At 47.9% G+C, this 22,177-nt stretch overlaps 1 protein-coding gene and 1 long non-coding RNA gene across 4 annotated transcripts in view; one reads left to right on the top strand and one right to left on the bottom strand.

Annotated features, from left to right (window-relative positions):
* The window catches only part of LOC144762824 (lebercilin-like), a 2,038,162-nt gene that overhangs the window by 1,413,232 nt on the left and 602,753 nt on the right, over positions 1-22,177 (top strand). The window lies entirely within an intron of this gene.
* Positions 1-22,177, bottom strand: part of LOC144762825 (uncharacterized) — a 159,631-nt gene that overhangs the window by 48,880 nt on the left and 88,574 nt on the right. Inside the window, exon 3 of one of the 2 annotated variants that reach the window (XR_013596144.1) lies at positions 14,469-14,887. The exons of the other annotated variant lie outside the window; for it this stretch is intronic. This is a non-coding gene — a long non-coding RNA (uncharacterized LOC144762825). Of the gene's footprint in view, positions 1-14,468; positions 14,888-22,177 lie in introns of those variants that run through there. 2 annotated transcript variants of the gene reach the window in all.

Here is a 22,177-nt window from a genome sequence, read left to right as displayed (position 1 = left end):
AGTTTCCCCTTGTTGCTGGTTATAGAACCCACAGTTGGCTTCAGTCAGGCTACTTCTTCTAAGCAGCTAAATCTATTGAAAGTTGGTACCCCTGCCCATTGGTTTGAATTACCCAGACCCCTTTCACTGGGCCCAGCCCATGCATGAAAGTTGACCCTAGCCCAACTTCCGCCACCTTCAGGTCGCGTCCTGTGTGGGTAGAAGAACAGGAGTGGTCTAGTCTCAATTGCAGAGTTCCCTCCTGAAGAGTTCCATGAGCATATATGGTGCACAGTTCGTGGGTCTTCAAAGTTTACTATCACACAATCACCAGTGGTTGATTTTCTTGTGGAGCCTATCCATGGGACCCTTCGAACCATTAAAATTTTACTCTTTAAATGGGTAGGTAAGGGCCTGTTTTCATTTAGCCATTGTGATACTTTATTTTTAAGTGACCAAAAGGATTCTTCGTGTTGGTTGCCAAGCTCAGGGACCCCTGTCAGGACAATTACATATGGACTAACGGCTGGTGGCAGATTGATATGACCTCCCCTTAATTTCCTCCCTGATTGATACCCTTTCTGGTCCTGTTGGGTGGGCTTAATAACCTTAGTGCCTTGTGCTGGGGTTTCTTTAGCTATTGCAACGGTACTTGCTAGATTAACCATAGTTGTATTTTTTGTATTCTTACTAGTCCTCTCGGTCGATGGCCGGGATTTGTTCACATCTGGTGCCGGTGCTATTAGGGCAGAACCCAAGGATGGTTTAGGTGGTATTCCAACTATACTGAGACTTGCCAATGTTATAATACTTTTTCAACCTCAAGTAACTGATTTTCTATTCGTGTTAATCTGGTTTCCAGTGGGGTTAGAAGCTTTATTATAATATCCCCCTTGTTCTTTAGCAGGGTTGAGGTCCCATTGACAACCCTCCCAACGATACTGCCTCCCACCTCAACTCTAATTGAAGAATCCTGTGATTCATCTGGTATGTCTAGATTAACAATACTTTGAACAACATCCTGCCCTCCCTGCGCTACCTCTGAAACAAGTCCTAATTCCTCCCCCTCTTTTTTTTTTTTGTAAAACGTGTTTTTATTCAAAGTTTTTTTTTTTCAGAAAGGGGGGAAGGGAAGGAAAGAAAAGGGGGACAAGAAAAAGGAAATAAATAGGCGACAATACCGCCACAAATCCCACACAGCGGAAACCGTAAAGTGTATTGGGGAAAAAAGCAATGAGCAACCAAGGAGGTTTGAAGGACCAACAGCTAGCCCAACTGCAAGTCCAGAGTCCATTCGAAAGTTCACAGGGCATGCCCATAAGTAGTCCGTGGGCATTAGAAGCGAGGTACAGAGCGAATCAAAAGCTCGGAATCCCCAAGAGCTGAGCGTTGTCGCAACAAGTAACACCAAACGGACCCCAACTGTTACCCTCCCTACTCCCACCCTCCCCCAGTGGTGACGACGCCACATTCACACATTTTAGTAAACTGGATAGTCATGCAGTCAGATCATACTTGAAATAGGTGTAAGGCACGTAGCGTGGGTGGGCACACCGCAGAGGGCAGCCCAGATGACAAGAAACGAACAAGAGGCCCCCAACGGAATAAGAAGTTTTTAAAATCGCCCAGGAAGATGTCCGCCATTCTCTCCATGCTCAATAGCTCCCACAGTCTCGCGTGCCACAATGATATCGCCGGGGCGTGTGATTTCTTCCATGCCGCCGCCAGTGTAAGCTTAGCCGCTCCTAAGCATAGCCATTGAATGCGCTTGTCCGCCTTAGTTTGATGTTCCAGCAGTGTGTCTCGGAGACCCAGTAGTACATGGGCCACCGAATCCGAAATCGGATATCCCAAGATCTCCTTGATGTGTGCGAGGATCTCCGTCCAGAAGGGCCTAATGATTGGACAGTCCCACCAAATGTGGTGGAAATCTCCCAGTAGGCCACACCCTCTCCAGCATCTATCCGAAGAGGCAGGGAATATACGGTGAAGTTTGACTGGATATAAATACCAGTCATACATAGTCTTCAAATGGGCTTCCCGAAGGCGCACGGAGTGGTTGTGCGTGGCTACATCCCTCCAGAGGTACCTCCATTCTGTATCAGTGATGTCACGGTCCAAGAGCACCTCCCATTGTCCCATGTACCGAGGGCGCGGGCCATGTACCGTATAGGAAGGAGATCGTCCCCCTCATCGTAGACGTGCGTAGTAAAAAGGACTCGAAAGGAGAAGGAGGACGCGTAGCGGCCTCGCCGACTCCTGGTGATGTCGCCCAATGGAAAAGCTGGGCATGGTGATAGCGCTCAGTGACCGGGAGTCCATAGTCGCGCATGCAGTTGTGAAAGGTGAGGGGGGCCCTCCCGTGAAACAAATGCGTAAGCGCCCTACATCCCCCCTCTCGCCACTGCCGAAAGGGTCCCTCCTGCGAGGCCGGTGGAAAGGCAGGGTTAAAGTGAATGGGGGTGAAGGGAGACGGAAATGTGGTCGAACGTTCGTCGCCAGCGACCGAGTCCCACACCTTCAGAACCGTGCCAGTGGGAGTGCTAATGTAAGCATTCCTCGGGCGGTCCACTTTGGGCTTCCAGATCAAATCCCAGATGGACCTCCCCGCCACGGCCCTGTCCATATGCAGCCAGTGTTTCTCTGAGAGCTGCTGGGACCATTCCACTATCACTCGCAACTGCGCGGCCTTATAGTATAAGAGCAGGTCAGGGAGCCCCACGCCTCCCTCTCCCCTCGGTCGGCGCAGCGTCGTAAAAGGAATTCGAGACCGACCCCCCTGCCAGACAAATTTCAGCATCAGCGTCCTCAATTTGCGGAAGAAGGCTAGGTCAATAGGTATAGGGAGGGCCTGAAAAAGGTATAAAAATTTAGGCAGGAGTACCATTTTAAGAGCATGGATCCTGCCGAGCCATGAAAGGAATTTTGGCTGCCAGTGATCTAGATCACATCGTATCGAAGCCAGCAGAGGGGGAAAGTTGGCCGCAAATAGGGACCCCACAGTAGGTGTGAGGCGCACTCCCAGATATATCAGGGAGGTGGAGGCCCATGGCAGGGGTGTCAGTAAACGCACCCGGTCGACCTCCGCAGAGGACAGGGTCAGGTTCAGGATGTGTGACTTGTCAAAGTTGACTCTGAAGCCCGCCACCGCTTCAAAGCGGGAGAGCTCCTCTTGAATAGGCGGTAAAGACTGGAGTGGATCCCCGAGGGACAGCAGGACATCGTCCGCAAAGAGAGAAATTTTGTGCTGTTCCCCTGTGAAGGGGAGTCCCGTGATGCGGTCATTCTCCCGTATCGCCAGGGCCAGGGGTTCAATACTTAAGGCAAAGAGGAGAGGGGAAAGGGGACATCCCTGTCTCGTACCTCTGGAGTGAGTAAAGCTGGCAGATCGATGACCGTTAACCAGCACTCTTGAGGTAGGACGATTATAGTTCGCACGAATCATCGTGAGGAAGTGGTGCGAAAAGCCAAAGGCGGATAAGGTGCGGAACAGAAACCCCCAGTCCACCCGGTCGAAAGCCTTTTCGGCATCTAGACCCACCAGCACGGCTGGAATGCGGAATCTGGAGGCCTTCTCTATCAAATGCATCACCCTCCGCAAGTTGTCATGGGTTTGCCGACCTTTAATAAAGCCTGACTGGTCCGGGTGGATAATGTCCGGCATCAGGTCTTGCATCCGGCGGGCGATGATAGAGGAGTACAATTTAGCGTCCACATTCAACAGGGCTATGGGGCGGTAGGAGGCACACCTGGAGGGATCCTTCCCCAGTTTGGGGATAACGGTGATCATAGCCTCTGCCATAGTGCCAGAGGTCTCCCCGTGGCCGCCATTTCGTTGAAGAGCGAGACCAGGTAATCAACTAGCTCAGAGGCAAACGACTGGTAGAAATAGGCGGTGTATCCATCCGGCCCAGGAGCCTTATTAGGCTTCAAGGCCTTGATCGCCTCAAGGACCTCCTCCCTAGTGAAGGGAGCCGTCAGACGTTCGTTGCTACGGACAGAGACCTGCGGCAAGGAGAGGCCCGACAAAAAGGCGTCCTGTGCATTAGGGTCAAGCGAGTCACCAGCATATAGTGCCTCATAGAACCGGCCAAAGAGATCTGCCTTATCTCCCTCCCGGTGATGCACCGAGCCTCCCGGATCCTGAATCCCCCCTATATATTCCCTCTCCCGCTTCTCTCGAAGCTGGCGTGCCAGGTGTCGGCCTACTTTGTTCCCTTGAGCGTACGAACCTCGACGTAATCGTAGGAGGGCAAGCTCAGAGCGGTTGTTGTAATGCGCCTTCAGCTTCCCCCGGACAGCCGAAAGTGGGCGAAGTGTCACGCGGGAAGGGTTCAGTTTGTGAGCCCGTTCCAGACCCTCGAGCTCCGCCTCCAGCTTCTCCCGCACAACCCTCCGCAAGCGGTTAAGGGCCGCATTAAGACCTATGCAGGTGCCCCTCAGGGAGGCCTTACAGGCGTCCCAAGTGTTGAACACAGAGGTGTCCGAGCTCGGGTTAAGCGCCAAGAACTCCCGAATGGCCTTTCTGAGTTCCCTACAGGAGGCGTCGTCTCGCACAAGCGCAGCCGGGAAGTACCACTTCCGATATCCATCCCCCCTCGGTGACCATTGCAGCAGAAGTACCAACAGGCTATGATCCGAGACAGAGAGCGGGAAAATCGTGGAATCGCAGACATCCCCCCTGAGGGCTTGGCTCAAAAACACATAATCTATGCGGGAATATGTATGATGTACGTGGGAGAAGAAGGTATAGTCCCTAGTCTGTGTGTGGACAGCGCGCCAGGCATCTATGAGTCCCAACTCCCCCATCCTGTCTTTAGTCGTGGTGGAAAAAATACCAGATTCCGTCCTCTGGGCCCGGGAACTGTCTAGAGTGTGGTCCCATACCATATTAAAGTCCCCCATGGCAACCAGATGTCCCTCAACAAAGCTCCCCATCCTATCTAATAATCCCTGGACATAGTTATTTTGCTGGGCATTAGGCACATAGACAACTACAAATGTACACAGTCGACCACAAAGCATCCCCTTGACCATCAACCACCTGCCGTCTTTGTCACCACTCACTCCCATAGGCTGGAATTGAATGGAGGCCCGAAACAGCAGAGCCACACCCCTGTGCTTAGAGGAGGCAGAGGACCTATAGATGAGAGGATACTGTTTATGACGAAGCCGGAGCTCGTCCCTACGGGCTAGATGGGTCTCCTGGAGGCCCACGATATCTAAGTGATGGTCCAGCAGATATTTCCACAGTTTTTGTCGTTTCTGAAGGGAGTTAAGACCTTTTACGTTCCAGGTGCCTATGCTAAGAGGCATAAGGATATGTCAGGCCCCCCCGCTCCACAGCAGCTAGATCCACAAGTCCCTGCATTCCCCAGTTCACGCAACTCCCACACTTTCTCACGACAGGCGTTGCACCCAGCTCACCCCGAGGCAAGTCCCTCCCACACCACCACCCTCCCCAGCTCCAAGACTCCAGCGGCCAAGACTTCCAGACACAGCGACTAAGAGGTCTCCCTGGAACACCACACGGAATGACAGATGCCGTCCAGAACCTGCAATATACAGCCCGCAACCCATCCTCCCGGACAGTAAGCAGCCAATCGTCATCACCACCAACAGTCCCACCAAAACACCCACCCCAGTCAGACCACCCCTTCATCTCCCCCCCCCCTCCCCACCCCTCCCCGACCCCCCAACTCCCCAAAGACCCAGGACAAAGACAAACAGAGTCCCGAAAGAAACATACCCTGACGGAAGCTCCCCTGGGGGTGTGGACGGGGACCAAACATCGGATCTCCCAAGGCCGAAGGGCGGGGTGTCTTCTCGAAAAGTACATACATAACCCCGGTACCTGAATGTGCGTGCCCCTCCGGCACCAAGGTGAGCTGCCTGAAGGTCAGGCCGCCCCAGAGCTCTGCTGCGACGGCGCCAGCGTGGCAGAGGCCACTGACGCCACTGCACTCCCACGCTCCTGCAGGCTAGTCGTGTGGTCAGGCCTCCTGCGGCTCGTCTCCGGTCCCACTCTGTGCCAAGACGAGGAACGGTGTCGTCTCCGTGGTGAAGGACTGCGATGTTCCGGCGCCGGTGTCTCCTCCTCAATCCCCAGGAGTGCCTTCGCTTCCCGGCGAGATCGAATCTGTGCCAGTCTATTCTGCCAACAGAAGACTATGCGGAAGGGGTGGCCCCACGAGTAGGAGATGTTGTGCTCTCTCAAATAAGCAGTGACCGGTCGAAACTCGCGCCTCTTCTGGAGCGTCGAAGCGGCTAAGTCCTGATAGAGCTGAGGACGATGGTCCCGGAATTGCAGGGAGGGAATGTCCCGCGCCTTCCTGAGGATTCGTTCCTTGAGTTGGAAATCGTGCACACACACAAGTATGTCAGGGGGAGGGCCCCCATTCCGCCTGGGCAGCCCCACTCTATGGACTCTATCCATTCTGATGTCCTGCACATCTTCCTCGTCCAAAATCTGAAGAAAGAGCGCCTGCACATATCCCCTGAGATCTCCCGCTTCGCCATCCCAAGGGACCGCTCGAATGCGGATGTTATTCCGGCGGGAACGATTCTCCAGATCCTCAGCGTGGGCCTGCAGATCTATGTTCTGTTCCATGAGCCGGAGCACGTCCTGTTGTAGCAGGTGGACATCATTGGCCATGCTGAGGTCATGGTCTTCCAGAGTGGCCACTCTCTCCCCAAGACCGTCGACATCCCTCCGCACCTCGCGGAGATCCGAAGTTAGCTGGGTTCGGAGCTCGGCAATATCATCTTTGATGGAGGCGAAGAGTTCCTTCATGAAGGCCTTAGTAGCTGGGGCCTCATCGTCAGACCTCCCCGGAGACGCGCTAGGGCCGGGGGCTGAGAGCCCTTAGCTGACCCGTCCTTGCCAGGCTTCCCCTTGCGTAGGGAGGTGGCCATCGTTGCTGCAGTCCACCACCAGTGGCAGGTCAAAAGATCGGTGCACAGGGGAGCAGAGTTCACCAGAGCCTGCCGGCAGAACCAGGCGGAGGCACCGCCCAACAATCTCCAGCCGTCCCCCCGGCGCCCCAATGTCAAAGATAAAGTAGGTGTCTCTAGCCTGTAAACCTCGACGCCCCAGCACACAGGAAGTGCACCCCGGGAAGGCAGGCGCGTGGCGGCGTGGTAGCAGCAGGCCTGCCGGAGGTCTCAGTGCCAGCCAGGCCTCCCGGGCGTGTGAGCCGATCGAAGCGCTCCCTCCACAGGACGCAGGCCCGCCGCTAGGTCCGGGCGAGGGAGAGCCGCCTTCTGGGCACAACCTTTCTCTAGGAGACCCTCAAAGGGCCCCAAAGCCTCAGCAGCCTGACACAACGTTACGTCACCGGATGCGTACTTGCAGCCTTCTCCGTCACTGTCCTGTAGCAGGGGTCACCGCCGATGGGCCGGGCGCTCGCACTGTCCTGTGTCTCCTCTCAGCCACCAGCAGCCGTGTCAGCCGATCAGGCACACTCTGGTCCAAGCAGGGGCCTCTGAGCGTTCCACCCCGTGACCGCCTCTGCTCTCCACTGAAGGGGCCAATCGTCTCACCTCGGGGCCGTCCCAGCTGCCGTGCACTGTCCAGGCTGCTGCGCGGAGGGACGGACCCCAGAAGCAGCGCAGACCGACTCGCGGACCAGGCCTCAGTCCCCGGCCTCAATTAGGCCGCCGGCCGTGCCGTAGGGCCCGCCGCCCGCGGGCGATAGGCTCCGCCCCCTCCCGGAGCTCAAGGCCACGGCTCCAACCGGGTCCGTTCTCGCTGCCGCTTGGCCCCTGTAGCGTTCCGCGGCAAAGATTAGGCGGCACCAATCACCACCGTTCGCCGAGTGCCACTAGAGCTCCTCGCAGCTCCGTCCGGCGCTGCAGCTCTCAGCGCCTCACAGGCCTCGAGGATCGCCGCCAGCTCCGATCCCACGAGCTTGCTCCAATCCCACGACCACGGGCACTAGGAGTGTCGGAGCTCACTCCGCCGCCAGCCACCGCTCACTGAAGGCTCCGGAGCGACTTATAGCCCAGAGGAGCTCCGGGGGTCAACGCTGGACAAGGCTATGTAAGGCCCGGCGCCGGAGGGGACAAGAAGCACGTCCTACTCCGTCGCCATCTTGGCCACGCCCCCTCCTCCCCCTCTTTATTCATTGTGTCCCTATTCACCTGTACTTTTGTAACTTTTACTTTTTTTCTGGCGTGTGCAGAAACGATCGGCGTTTACGTTTCAATATGTCTCCTTCCCGCCTCCCACGTAGTTGTGTTGTGTTAGTCTCATCTTCCAGGGCCTCTGCCTCAATAGATTCGTTTATGGTGTCATCCACTACAAGTGACCCTGTAAGAGCTATGGTATCATTAAGCAATTGCATTGGCACTTGGGTAAGAATAGGTGCCTGAAGATGTAAACTTGGGATGTGGTGAACATCTACTGGCGTCTCAATAAGAGCGAGACCGTCAGTGCGTTTTGGGGTTCTAGCAGATGCTATATGACCCAAGGACGATCTTTTGGCCATTACAGGGTCCTGAGACAATCTTCTTGCCAATGCTGAATCCTGGGAAACTCTTCGCTCCATTAAACTTATGCCCTGGTCTATTACCGAATTAGCTCTGGTAATAAAGTTGTCATGGGTATCTGTTAGCTGACCTCCCCCCTTTGCAGCCCTACTCCTACTTTCACGAGTGGCCATCCTGAAAGACGCTTGATCTATGATGGTACACAGGCACTCGTAATCATTAAATTAATATAGAGTACATACAGTTTTTAGTCCCACGAGGATTTAAACGCAGGGGGGGTGGCCCGGTCCGGTCTTAGACGGTCTGTAACGGGCTAGAACGGGCCCACCCTTGGACCGGGCTTCGCCCGGCTAGTCCCGCGCGCGTCCCGTGTTGCGTGAGTGAGGTGTATTTAAATACACAAAAGTGGGCGGGGGAGCACGGGAAGAGGCACCAGCTGTAGATCTTCCAAAGGATGCTGGTCCTCGCAGTCCCGGCCTCCCGCAGTAAACAACCCACTAATCAGGCTTCTGCACTCTCCGAGGGTCCAACAGGTGCTGCTTGCAAGACGACTGGAGTCAGCAAGAGTCCAATGAGGAAAGCGGTCAAAGTAACGGGCAGAAACTGCTGCGAGCGGCTCCCATGAAGCGGGGGCCGCGAGCAGTTAAATGTTGGTGGAAGTGGGCGGGGGGAGCATGGCAAGAGGCACCAGCTGTAGATCTTCCAAAGGATGCTGGTCCTCGCAGTCCCGGCCTCCCGCAGTAAACAACCCACTAATCAGGCTTCTGCACTCTCCGAGGGTCCAACAGGTGCTGCGTGCAAGACGACTGGAGTCAGCAAGGGTCCAATGAGGAAAAAGGTCAAAGTAACGGGCAGAAACTGCTGCGAGCGGCTCCCGTGAAGCGGGGGCCGCGAGCAGTTAAATGTTGGTGGAAGTAGGCGGGGGAGCACGGGAAGAGGCACCAGCTGTAGATCTTCAAAAGGATGCTGGTCCTCGCAGTCCCGGCCTCCCGCAGTAAACAACCCACTAATCAGGCTTCTGCACTCTCCGAGGGTCCAACATGTGCTGCGTGCAAGACGACTGGAGTCAGCAAGGGTCCAGTGAGGAAAGCGGTCAAAGTAACGGGCGGAAACTGCTGCGAGCGGCACCCCCAATCACTGTCACACCCAGGGGTAGGGAAGCAATAAGATCAGCAGTTCGCTTCAAGGTCAGGGGGAGCGCTGAGGGAGGAGACTATATGGCCAATAAGTTAAGAGCGTTTCCACCTAATGTTCCAGTCAAGGCCACGAAGCATCCCTGAGGGTCGCTATTGGCCTGCGTACAAAGGGGAGGTTGAGTCTTAGGAGAATTGCCTCTTCACGTGACCCTTGAGCAAAGCCTGAGTGCCAAACCCTATCATAGCCGAATCTTGCGAGGAAGGGATAGAGATTGCCCATGAGGTGGGTCTCCTAGAGCAGGATTATGTCTGATGCCTGGCGTTGGGCGTATCGCAAGACTGCGGTCCGCTTGACCCTGTCGAGCAGGCCATTCCATGACAGTATTTGGAGAGGGTCTCCGCTATTTCGTGTTTGTGTAATGTTTGGTTCAGGCAAGCTTGAGAATATGCAGGGCCTGAACTGGGTGTGGGATTGGCTGGGATATGCTCTGCGTGCAAAGCGGTGGTATTAATGCCATCATGTGGTCTATGTGTGTGACTACAGTGCTGCGGAATAAGAGTGCTGCAGTAATGAACAATGTGGGCAAACAAAAACAGCTGCCGGGATGGGGGCCGTCGCGTTCTGGAGGTCCTGTCGGAGGGGAGCCACATCCACTCGGACCTCTGTGGTAGTTTAGCAATAATTAGGTTAAGCATTAGCAGAAGACATTCGGTATTTCGAGACTACTTTGCCCATTTTACAGAATCCATTTTGTATTTCTGTCGGCCATTTTGTATGCCATGTGCTCTGTCCTACCTTGCTGGCAACTGCTCTTGAAATCTGCCTAGAGACAAGCTATGTTTAGTCTCCTCTACTTTGCACATGCTCAGAAGAGCATACAGCTGTCTCCAATTTGTAACTGTCAAGCTGTGTCCACCAAAATTAGCTGACTGTCAGCCCTTCCCACTTGTTGCTAGCACACTCTCTGTATGACCTTGTATGTATTGAAATCAGCACTCTGTGCCTTGTACCGCCTTCATTTCAGCCCCTGTGGGGGTATAAAAGGACCAAGCTCCTTCTAGTCAGTGTGCTACCTCATACTATACCGAAGGGTGTTGTGTGAATGTAGTTCCACCTCATGAGGTTTAATAAACTCTGTCTTTTCTATTCCAGTTTCTGTGCCAACTTCTTACTATTGGTCTAAGGATTCTGAGCAGAGAAGGGCAAATCCCTTGCACTAGTAGGCCTGGCTGAGGGTTGCTACTACAAATTGGCGCGTCCAACGTGGGGCTCATCGGCGACTCGGATGCCCGAAGGACTGGTCGAGACATAGGATTGGAATCTCGCTTTGGACGTGATCACTGCCGGAAGAGACCTGAGTCTTGGCATCCACGGCGTTTTCCCTTTCTTTCTGAACTGACCATCCAGGTGGCGCCAGTCCTCGACTGAGATCTCTTCTGTTGATTCGCCGTGCAGTAACCGTTTGGTCGATTTGAGAACTTGGCAGGAGGAACCTGGACACCATTTCACTGGTAAGAGCCATTTTACGGCAGTTGCTGTAAGTATGAAGCCTTGTATTAGTAAGGTAGTTTAGAAATGCTTACTAAGGCATTAGTATATGAATTGGCCAAAATATTGAACTCGTCCTATGTAAATGAACCATATCTGTGTTGCAACACATATAGGCAGGTAATGAGGAGATTTTTCTCTATTCCTATGAAATTTGAACGGCACAAAGTACGAAGAGTACTTTAAGCGCTACTTTTTTTATAATACTGCATATTTTGCACTATTTTCGTCATGCCTGTTTCCAGCACACTTCGTAAGATGTGTTGCTTTTGTAGTGGTACCAATTTGAGAATCGATGCAGCACAACCGCCCCCCCCCCGGAGGGGACGCCTAATAGGGATATGTATATTAAATATGGTATTTCGTCCATAATGTACAGCACGTGATGGAACAAATATACCCGTATGGATCCTGAGTTGCGTTGGCCTATGCATGGGTCATTTGATTTGCGAAAGATTCAGTATGTGGAGCAACGGATGTTCAAGCGAAAGGCTAGGCAAGACATGTTTGACTGTGTGCGAAAGTGTGAGAAAGAAGTGCGTGAGCGAATGAAGCGTGAACAAGCCTTGATTGAAAAAGAAAAGCGTAAAAGTGTGCATTAGAAATGAGAAATAAAGAAATTAAAGAAAGAGAAGGTAATGGGGGGGTCAGTTACAGGTAAATGGCCAATACGCTATTCGTAGGCCTCTTTATCCTATTCTTAATAAACCCCAAGATGATTCTCTCTTATTAGATCGTTGTCCACCTCCATACACTCTTCCCTCTGCTCCTGATGAGTCAGATGAGGACTCTCCTACGAATCAGGATAAAGCTTGAGACACTCGCTCAATGTTAAATACCGAACGTTCCTCTCAGATTAGATCTGCGGTGCGTAAAGCCGATCATAGTACTAATACTGCTTCTGAAATTTTAGATACTATTCAGAATTGGTCGGAAAGGAAACAAAAATATTTCACTGAGATATTTGCTGGAGAGGTTCTTGAGCGATTTAGGAAATATTCAATGAAAGTAGAGCCAGATGATATAGCAGCAGATTGTAAGCAATTACGTGAAGGTACTTTTGACTTCTCCCAGGTGCCTGACACAATCAGACACTTGGTTAAACTACGTGACGAAGCAGTCCGTTTGCAGGAAGAGAAAAAGGCAGCAGACGCAGCTGCACAAACATCTCAAATCAACATGGCACGAGCTCTGGCGCTCGAAACAGATAAGAATGTTGTAAATGTGAAACCTATGTGGGAAGCCGCGCCTTAATATGTTCCTCCTAAAGGAACAGGCACAAGTGATGATAAGACTTCTACTGATGTGAAAGGGTATTTTATTTATAATTGGGTTTACACTCCTTGGAATAGAGCAGATGTCATGGCTCTTAAAAATGCATTGCCTGATCCACGAAAGAATCCGACAGCTTTTTATGAAGAAATTGAGGGTGCCATTAGTTCTTGTACTATGACTTTGTCTGACATTGATTTGTTTTTTGGATTAATATTACCGCCTGATATGTGGAGAACTGTGCGTAAAGTTGACGATCCTGCGGTATTTGGGGCATTGTGGTCAGATATAGAACAATTAGATAAAGATAGAGAACCTGCACAAAAACCATGTCAGCAAATTTTAGATCTTCCAGCAGCTATATTGGTTAAATTAAAGACGATTATTACCCCTAAAAAGATAGATTGAACTATGTTAGCATCTTGCAAACAAAAGGTAGACGAATCAGTTTCAGATTTTTTCACACGCTTTGAGGAAGCATTCCACGATTTTAGTGGCCAGTCATTGACAGATGACACGGGTAGGCATCTGTTTGTCGATAAATATGTCACAAACCTTTTGCCAGAAATAGCTAGTCGCTTAAAGGCCAGCGAAAGTTCATGGACTACCTCCTCTCCGGCTTCTCTCCTAACTATGGCTCAGTATTATGAACGACAGGATTAGAAGCAAAAAGTAAGGAGGATAAAAAATCTAAAGAGTTAAAGACAAAGGTTATGATGGCTCAAGCTTATGGCCCACCTTCTAGAGGTGATAATAGAGGAGGACGTGGATCTTATGGTTTGTCTTTTCCTCCCTCTCCTCGTGTAGATTTGTCTATTAATCAGTGTGCGTATTGCAGACAATTTGGCCATTGGATTTCTAATTGTCCGGTGCTACGTGCTCAGCAGGGTTCACGTGGTCAGGGACAAATGAGAAATCGTGCAGGATATTCAGGGCCTAGAGGAAATACAAATGATCGTGCTAGGTTTGCGCCAATGCACGTGAACAAGAGGGGGCTAATACTTTTGGCAAACGGAATCAATATCAAATGTCCGACTATGAGCTGTCTAATTTGCAAGATTCTGCTTATGCATAGGATTGCCTAGGATGGGGTAAGGAATCAGTTGAAGTTCCAGTAGATCAGAAGGGTCCCTATGTTACAGCACACGTTTTGGGTTCTACTGATCAGTTTCTGGTTGATACAGGAGCTACTCGTAGCGCCTTGTCTAAGCACTTGATTCCAAGGGCTCCCCTGTCTGGCTTAACTATTACATCGATAGGTTTCGATGGAACACCTTCCCTTAGCCCATTGTCACAACCACTTGCACTCCATGTTGATAAGTTTACTGCTCCATGTCCATTTTTGCTTTCTCCAAATACACCAGACAACATTGTGGGTCTTGGCATGCTCAAATATTTCAGGGCCACGATACGTTGTTCTCCGGAAGGAGTACGGGTTATTTTAAATGACAACCACCCCATGATTGAGAGATCCTGTATTGTTAAAGAGGATATTGCACTAGCTTCACTCCCTAGTACTTTGTGGGCTACTTCAGACACTGACGTAGGGCAAATGATTATTCCACCAGTACATATTAGTGTCAAGGAGGGTGCTATACTGCGGAGATTGCCTCAGTATAAAATTTCTCGAGAAGGAGAAGAGGCACTTACACGTATTGTACAAGATCTGATTAAGGTGGGAGTGGTGGAAGAAGTTCCTTATAATGTTTGCTATAGTCCGATTCTTCCCATTTTGAAAAAAGATGCTGATACTAAGATTGATAGATTTATCATTGATTTGAGAGAGGTCAACAAGATTGTAGTACCACAGTATCCTGTAGTATCTGACATAACCAGTCAAAGGGAAATCCCTGGGTGCACACTCATGTATGGAACTACTATATCTCCATACCTGTCTTTGTAATCAATCAATCATCAGATTTAAAAAACGAAACAATGAATTTTAATTTCCACACTAAATTGGGAACGTTCACAGTCTTTTTAATAAAAAACATAAACACATTTACACAAAATGACAATTTAAAATTCCAAAGACCCATCCTTGAAAAAATATTTAAAAAAACAATTGATCATAACAGTTCATTACAATTCATTGCATATACACAAGAGTTGAAATCGAATATAAAGCAACAAGATCATATAAGGCAAAAATCACAGGCAAGAATTACATTGAATCACAATAAAAGAAAATATCAACAACCCCCTACACAATGTGGATTACTGATATCTTTACCACTATTGATTGCTGGATCCAAAGGTCATTGGTTAATGAAAGAGTGACACCAATAGTACCACTTATATGTGTGTATCAATTGTTCACTGGACCTTATTTGGATTCTACATAAGAAAAGAATGCGTCGACGGGTTTCGTTGCAGAGAACACAAGATACTGTAGCACCTTCCTCAGGACTGCCGTTTCTTTGGGGTCACCGGTTTCAGAGATTATTGCTTAACACCCTTTCTGTAGACATATAGGGAGAAAGCAAGGTATCACTATTTTTAGGTAATTTATGACACCATAGCATGATATAAAGGTCTTATCACATGGTTATATTATATCAACAGAAGTTTTAATTATTAACACTCTTATCTGTATGTTACTGTTCTCAATTTATCTCACTTTTTTCAAATATGGGATCTTTGGAAGCCTTCACTTATTCCACACATTTGGCCTTACTCGGCTTGCGGATTCTACTTTTCCATTCAGGACATATAATCAACATCTTACATGGGTTACACAATTTATCACAAGCGAACATTTCTACATCTAATAACCCTCCGTTTCCATTTTAGTGTGGAAATAGATGGAAATTGGAGGATGTGGGACCTGCTCATTGCCTTATCTGAGCTTTTCACATCATTGCTTACATACACTGTAGGTCTTCTCAAACACACAGATTCTTACCATATAGGTTTAAGGCAGGGCACCACTGGAGGTGTATCTGACATAACGACACTGCTTACTTTGGTCCCTCCAACTGCAACTACATTTTCAGTAATGGATCTGAAGAATGCTTTCTTCTTGATCCCTATTCATCCTAATAGCCGATATTTGTTCGGTTTCACTTTGAATAACAGATCATATAGATTTTGTAGAGTTCCTCAAGGGTACACTGAGAGTCCAAGTATCTATAATCAAGCCTTGAAAAGACAACTTGATTCCTTTATTTTGTCTGACGGAGTGGCTCTCATACAATATGTTGATGACATATTGTTGGCAGCTGATACACCTGAACAGTGTGAAACATGTACTTTGTCCTTTCTTTCTTTTCTTACGACACATCACCATAAAGTATCACGGAAGAAATTGCAATATTGTAGACCGAAGGTGACCTACCTAGGACACCTTCTGTCTAAGGAGGGCTGTGCACTGACAACAGATTGCATTCAAGCAATTCTAGACACTCTAGTACCTTCCACACAGAAAGATGTCCGTGCATTTAGTGGTTTAACTTCATTTTGTAGGCAATGGATATTGGGTTTTTCACACATTGTTAAGCCATTGCTAGTACTTTTGACTAAGAACACTTCGATTCCTCTTCCTTGGACAGATGAATGTCAAAATGCTTTTCGCCAGTTGAAACAAGCTCTTTGCTCTGCACCAGTGTTAGGTACACCAGATTATACAAAGGCCTTTACACTCTATGTACACGAGAAAGATAGATGTGCATTGTCAGTTTTAGTGCAAACACACGGTGACAAGCAACGTCCCTGTGCGTATTTTTCTGCAGTTCTTGATCCTGTTACTCGTGCGTTGCCTGGATGTTTCCGTTCAGTCGCAGCGACAGCCGTGTCTATACGTCAGAGTGAAGGGATAGTTTTGTCATACAAACTGTTGGTGGTAGTACCCCATGCAGTAGATGCCCTTTTGAATCAAACTAAAACTCAGCATTTAACTAGTGCTCGCTTGACAGGATACGAATTGACACTGTTAGCACCTCATATTACATTAAAGAGGTGTGCAACACTAAACCCAGCCACTTTGTTGCCATATCCTGCGACTCAGTCTCAATCAAAGGAGTCTCACGATTGTATATTCCTTACTGAGGAACAGACAAAGGGTCGAATTGATCTGCAAGATACGCCCCTTCCAGATGTCGATGGGGAGCTGTGGGTTGATGGGTCCTGTTTGAAGTTACCAGATGGCACAACCTCAGCCGCATATGCAATCACGACACTTGAAACAGTAGTGGAAACAGCTTGCATACCACAAAAGTCGGCTCAAGCAGCTGAACTAATAGCTTTGACACGAGCATGTGAGCTTAGTACTGACTTATGTGTGAACATTTACACGGATATCCGCTATGCTTTTGGAGTGGGTCATGATTTTGGCCTACTTTGGAAGGAAAGAGGCTTTCTTACATCCCACGGGATGCAGATAATGCATGGAGAACTAGTACATAATCTTTTGACTGCACTTATATATCAGAAGAAAGTTGCCATTATGAAGTGTAGCGCACACTAGAAGATTACCGACAAAATAGGTCAAGGAAATGCCTTTGCAGATCGTGTAGCTCGCGAAACTGCAATACTACACCTATGTACGTAGTAAAATCACAAGCTGAGCATTGGCATGATGCTAGAGAGGAAGTATTGGATATACAGAGACCTGCCTCTGTGGAAGAACTTGAACAGTGGTCCAAAGACGGAATGTTGGGCGATGAGGGTTGTTGACGTAACAAAGATATGAACAAGTGGAAATTGCCTGCAGCCTATTTACAACCTATGGTTCAAATGGCACATGGGCTGGCACATGGGGCTCTAGCAATCACTAAATTGCTTACACAAGTCTGGGAGCATCCTGAAATTGCCAGCACAGCTAAAAGAGTGGTACAGTCCTGTTTGATCTGTTGGCAGTACAATCCTAGAAAAGGGACACAAACTCCTAAAGGAGGGATTACTACACCAACCGCACCTTTTGAAGTTTTGCTGATGGATTACATCCAGCTTGAGCGCTGTAATAATCTAAAATATGTCCTAGTGGTGGTATGTGCCTTAAGTAAATGGATAGAGGCTTATCCTACAAAGGATAATACTGCTCTTACCACAGCAAAGGTGCTTCTGAAGGAATTTTCCCCTAGATATGGTGTTTGTAAAACTTTGTGGAGTGAGAACGGACCCCATTTTATTGGGCAGGTTGTTGATTATGTCCTGAAAGGATTAGGGAGAAAACAGAAATTCCATTCAGTCTTCCACCCACAATCAGCAGGATTGGTGGAAAGGCATAATGCTACCTTAAAATTGAAGCTGGCGAAAATACTGGCTTCCACATCCCTAAAGTGGCCAGATGCATTGCCTTTGGCACTGTTGTCCATAAGATCAGTACCACACTCACGATCAAGTCTCACTCCGTATGAGGTGGTATTTGGAAGACCGATGAACATTTGGGGAGTTCCTAAGCCACGCCACATACATGATGTACCTTATGTTCTGTTGAATGATTATTTGGCACAGTTAACTGACAGTTTGACTTCTATTCATCAACAGGTTCGAGAAGCTCTTCCTGATAGATCTACAGGTGAGGCCCATGATCTCCGTCCTGGTGACCACGTGGTGGTCAAGGTCTTCGACAGATCGAACAGCTTGGAGCCGATGTGGCGAGGCCCGGAGCAGGTGCTGTTGGCTACAAGGACAGCAGTTCGAGTGACGAACAGAAAGAACTGGCTCCATACCACGCATTGCAAGCGTGTATTGCCCGCCTTGGTGGAACCTACTGTGCTGACCGACCATCGAGAGATTCTGGAAACGGAGAAGGGTCACGCTATCTCATCTGACGAGTCTATGGAAGTCTTCCCGGACCACGGGATTCCTGGAACAGTGCGATATAATTTGAGACCAAGGAAAGAATCTGCAGTTTTGAACGAGACTGGTTGAGCTACCGCCCTGGGTTTGTGAAACGGTGAGCCAATGAGGCAAGGGGGGGGATTCAGCCCTGAATTAGTGTAGTGACACCCGTCTTGGCCCGTGGTGAAGAAATCAGCTGCTACCCAAGGGATAAGAGCGCCAGCGATTGTTAGAAAGATCGAGCATCGTTGTCAATTAAAATGAATAAGAAAATAATTTGTGCTGTAGGATTTGTTCTTGCCCTGGTGGTTTTGGCAATAACCACTTGGTTCATTGAGAAAGCAATTCCTGCTCAACAGCTTTTTGTTGCAACTACTCCAGCTCCACTGGAGCACTACTATTACACTCTTCCTTATCATGAGCAGAAACATCGACAGTCCTATCTGAATAACACATTCATTCAGTTGTTGCATCATACCCATAATGCTACAAATACTACCAATTGTTGGGTGTGTGGGATGATACCTGCGCACTAGAAGAAAGGAGGAACGCCTTTTATTCCTCTACCGTTTTCTCATAATGGTTCATGTCAAGCTTGGTATGCCCTTGTGTTTGCTTATGGAAAACCTTCAGTAGGTGGAATCATTTTTCAGTTAAATAAAGAATGTTACCAAGATGAGAACGGTTATCCTCAAACTAAAGGGACTAAATGGGAATGGGATGAATACAAACTGGACAATATTTCAACACCATGGGGCCGATTCCGATTCGGGAAAAAACGCTCTGAATAGCCGTTCGGAGCGTTTTTCACGTACGATTCTCCCTCGGAACCCGCTCTACGCGACATCTGTACGGTTCGCGGCTGGTTTTTATGCCCCAGCAAGTACGATACGTGTCGGGTACGCACCGTACGACCGTTTTTCTACGGGAGCTGAAGACAGCCGTAAAAGCAGAGTTCGTGCCGAAACAGGTACGGAACGGCCCCCCGGGTACGGTACGTATCCCCCATGATCGCAGGGGTACGCACCGTACCCCTGCGATCATGGGGTGTACGAGCCATACCCCATGTACGATGGGTGTACGAGCCGTACCCCATGTACGATGGGTGTACGAGCCGTACCCCATGTATGATGGGTGTACGAGCCGTACCCCATGTACGATGGGTATACGAGCCGTACCCCATGTATGATGGGTGTACGAGCCGTACACCCATCACACATGGGGTACGGCTCGTACGAATCGCGTCCTCATACCCCGGTCCAGATCGTACTCGTCGGGTCGTACGGCATGTGTACAAGTCGTACGGCATGTGTACGAGTCGTACGGTTCACGGTTTCAGCCTTGCAATACGTACGGATCGCGACGATTGGACGGATTCACGGAATAAGGATCTTACTACGCGACTCGGACGGACGAGTACGATTCGTACGGAGAGGGCTCCGGATACAAATCGTACGGACGTTTTTTTCCCGAATCGGAATCGACCCCCAAATGTCTTCACAATGTGAGGAATATGAAGAACATTGGACCCTTTGTGATATCTGTAACCAGAGCAAAAGCAGATTTGTCTATTAGCAGTGTTGGGAGAATTCCCGTAGGACAAAGCGAATGTACTACTGTATTAAACATTGAGGGTGTTAACAATAGCAGCTTTATATCGTCACATAACACCTATTTTGTGTGTGGTAATAAAGGATTTTACCAATTACCTGTTGGATGGTCAGGGGCATGCTACATATAATTTTTGTTCCCCCTGTGTTTTTAGCACCTGCATCATATCATCTTGACTTGAAACTGTATAATGATATTTCAAGGAATAGATATAAACGGACAACAAGAACTGATGAGATTGACTAGACAAACACCGCTCTGCAACAATATGTTGATTTCAATTTGGGTTTGTTTTTCTTCGTGGGTGCTGCATTAAATAGTAGAAAGATCAGACGATTGACTCGTGTAGTGGAAGCTGTCACCAATCAGACAGCTATGGCACTTGGGAACATTACAGAAGAACTGCAAATTGTAAGAATTGTAGCACTCCAAAATCGGATGGTGCTCGATGTGATCTTGGCTGATCGTGGTGGTGCATGTCGCATCATCGGAAGCAGTTGCTGTGTCTTCATCCCAGACCACTCACCTTCAGTTTATGATGCAATCTCTAAGTTGCATAAGATTGCAGCAGACATTCACCCAGAGAGTGGTACATGGACATTTTCAAACTGGATATGGACACTCTTTGTTACTTGGGGTTGGAAACTACTGACTTTTCTATGTATACAACTGGTGATACTATTTACATGCTGTACTTGTATACAATGTGGTCCCATGATTTGCTCTATGTGCATTACTGCTTGTACACCTGCCAAAAGAAGTATTACAAAAGAACAGCAAATGTTAAGCAATGAAATTACTGATATGATGAATATCTATATACAGGATGCAGATCCAGATTACCCTAGACAGACGAATGTCTTCAGCAAATGCTGAAAGGGTCGTCTGTGGTAGTTTAGTAATAATTAGGTTAAGCATTAGCAGAAGACATTCGGAATTTCGAGACCACCTTGCCCGTTTTACAGAATCCATTTTGTATTTCTGTCGGCCATTTTGTATGCCATGTGCTCTGTCCTACCTTCCTGTCAACTGCTCTTGAAATCTGCCTAGAGACAAGATATGTTTAGTCTCCTCTACTTTGCACATGCTCAGAAGAGCATACAGCTGTCTCCAATTTGTAACTGTCAAGCTGTGTCCACCAAAATTAGCTGACTGTCAGCCCTTCACACTTGTTGCTAGCACACTCTCTGTATGACCTTGTATGTATTGAAACCAGCACTCTGTGCCTTGTACCGCCTTCATTTCAGCCCCTGTGTGGGTATAAAAGGACCATGCTCCTTCTAGTCAGTGTGCTACCTCATACTATACCGAAGGGTGTTGTGTGAATGTAGTTCCGGATCACTGACAGAATATCGAGGAGCAAAATATCGACCTGCCAAAATATCGTGGAGAAAATATAGAATGCCAGAATATCGACTTCCTATCTACAAACAAGTAGTACAAAAATATCGACTCCAAAATATCAATTGTAAAAAATATAGACAGTCAAAATATCAAATTTTTTAAATGTCTTAAAAGTAATTTAAAATTAATATAATTATAAATATAATTAATTTAAAAATACTTAAAATACTTAAATAAACTTAAAATTAATAAATAATTATTGTAACTTAAAAAAATATATAATTTTAATACACACATATATATATATATATATATATATGTATATATATATATAAATGAAATCTGACTGAATTTAACAGCTAAGATGTGATCACAATGTCGTTTATATCAATATTTGAAGACAGCATTGAAAATGCTACTAATGCAAAATGTTTTGATTATGAGACCCTCTAGTTGAATTATTGAGTTACTGGCAAAATATTGACGTTTGTTAACTATGAAATATAACTAGAGTGATGTTTATTAATTTTTCATCTCTCTCTCTCTTTCACTATAGATTACTCCGGTATGGTGGAGCAATTGAATTACAATTATTTGATTGAGCACAAAATGGAAGACATCATCTCTATAGATTTATGAGCACGAAGTGAGGGGGCAATTCTACTAAAGCAACGTACTGCCCCCTGTCTTCTTCGTTTTTGTATATTTTTTTATATTTTTTCTTCTCTGCTAATCTATCTTTCATAATATTTGGGATAGAATCGATAACTTAATTAATAGAAATGAATGAACAAATTGAGAAGAGACTGTTTTCCAAATCGATAAATTGAATTGATACCTATGAGGGAGGATTATAGCATCTTTTATATCAGTCACATAATCACATTATGTTTTGCAGTTCCCTTGACTACACAAGAATGATAAAGAAATCAAACTTGGGGTACTATACCCAGTATTAAGTGTAAATAGTCAAAAGGAACAGACAGAATAATCATGTATTACAGGGTACTAT

The sequence above is a fragment of the Lissotriton helveticus genome, chromosome 6 (genome assembly GCF_964261635.1).
Source record: "Lissotriton helveticus chromosome 6, aLisHel1.1, whole genome shotgun sequence".
Taxonomy (NCBI): Eukaryota; Metazoa; Chordata; class Amphibia; order Caudata; family Salamandridae; genus Lissotriton; species Lissotriton helveticus.
The sequence above is the reverse complement of the archived record's forward strand: the minus strand, read 5'-3'. Positions and strand labels throughout refer to the sequence as shown.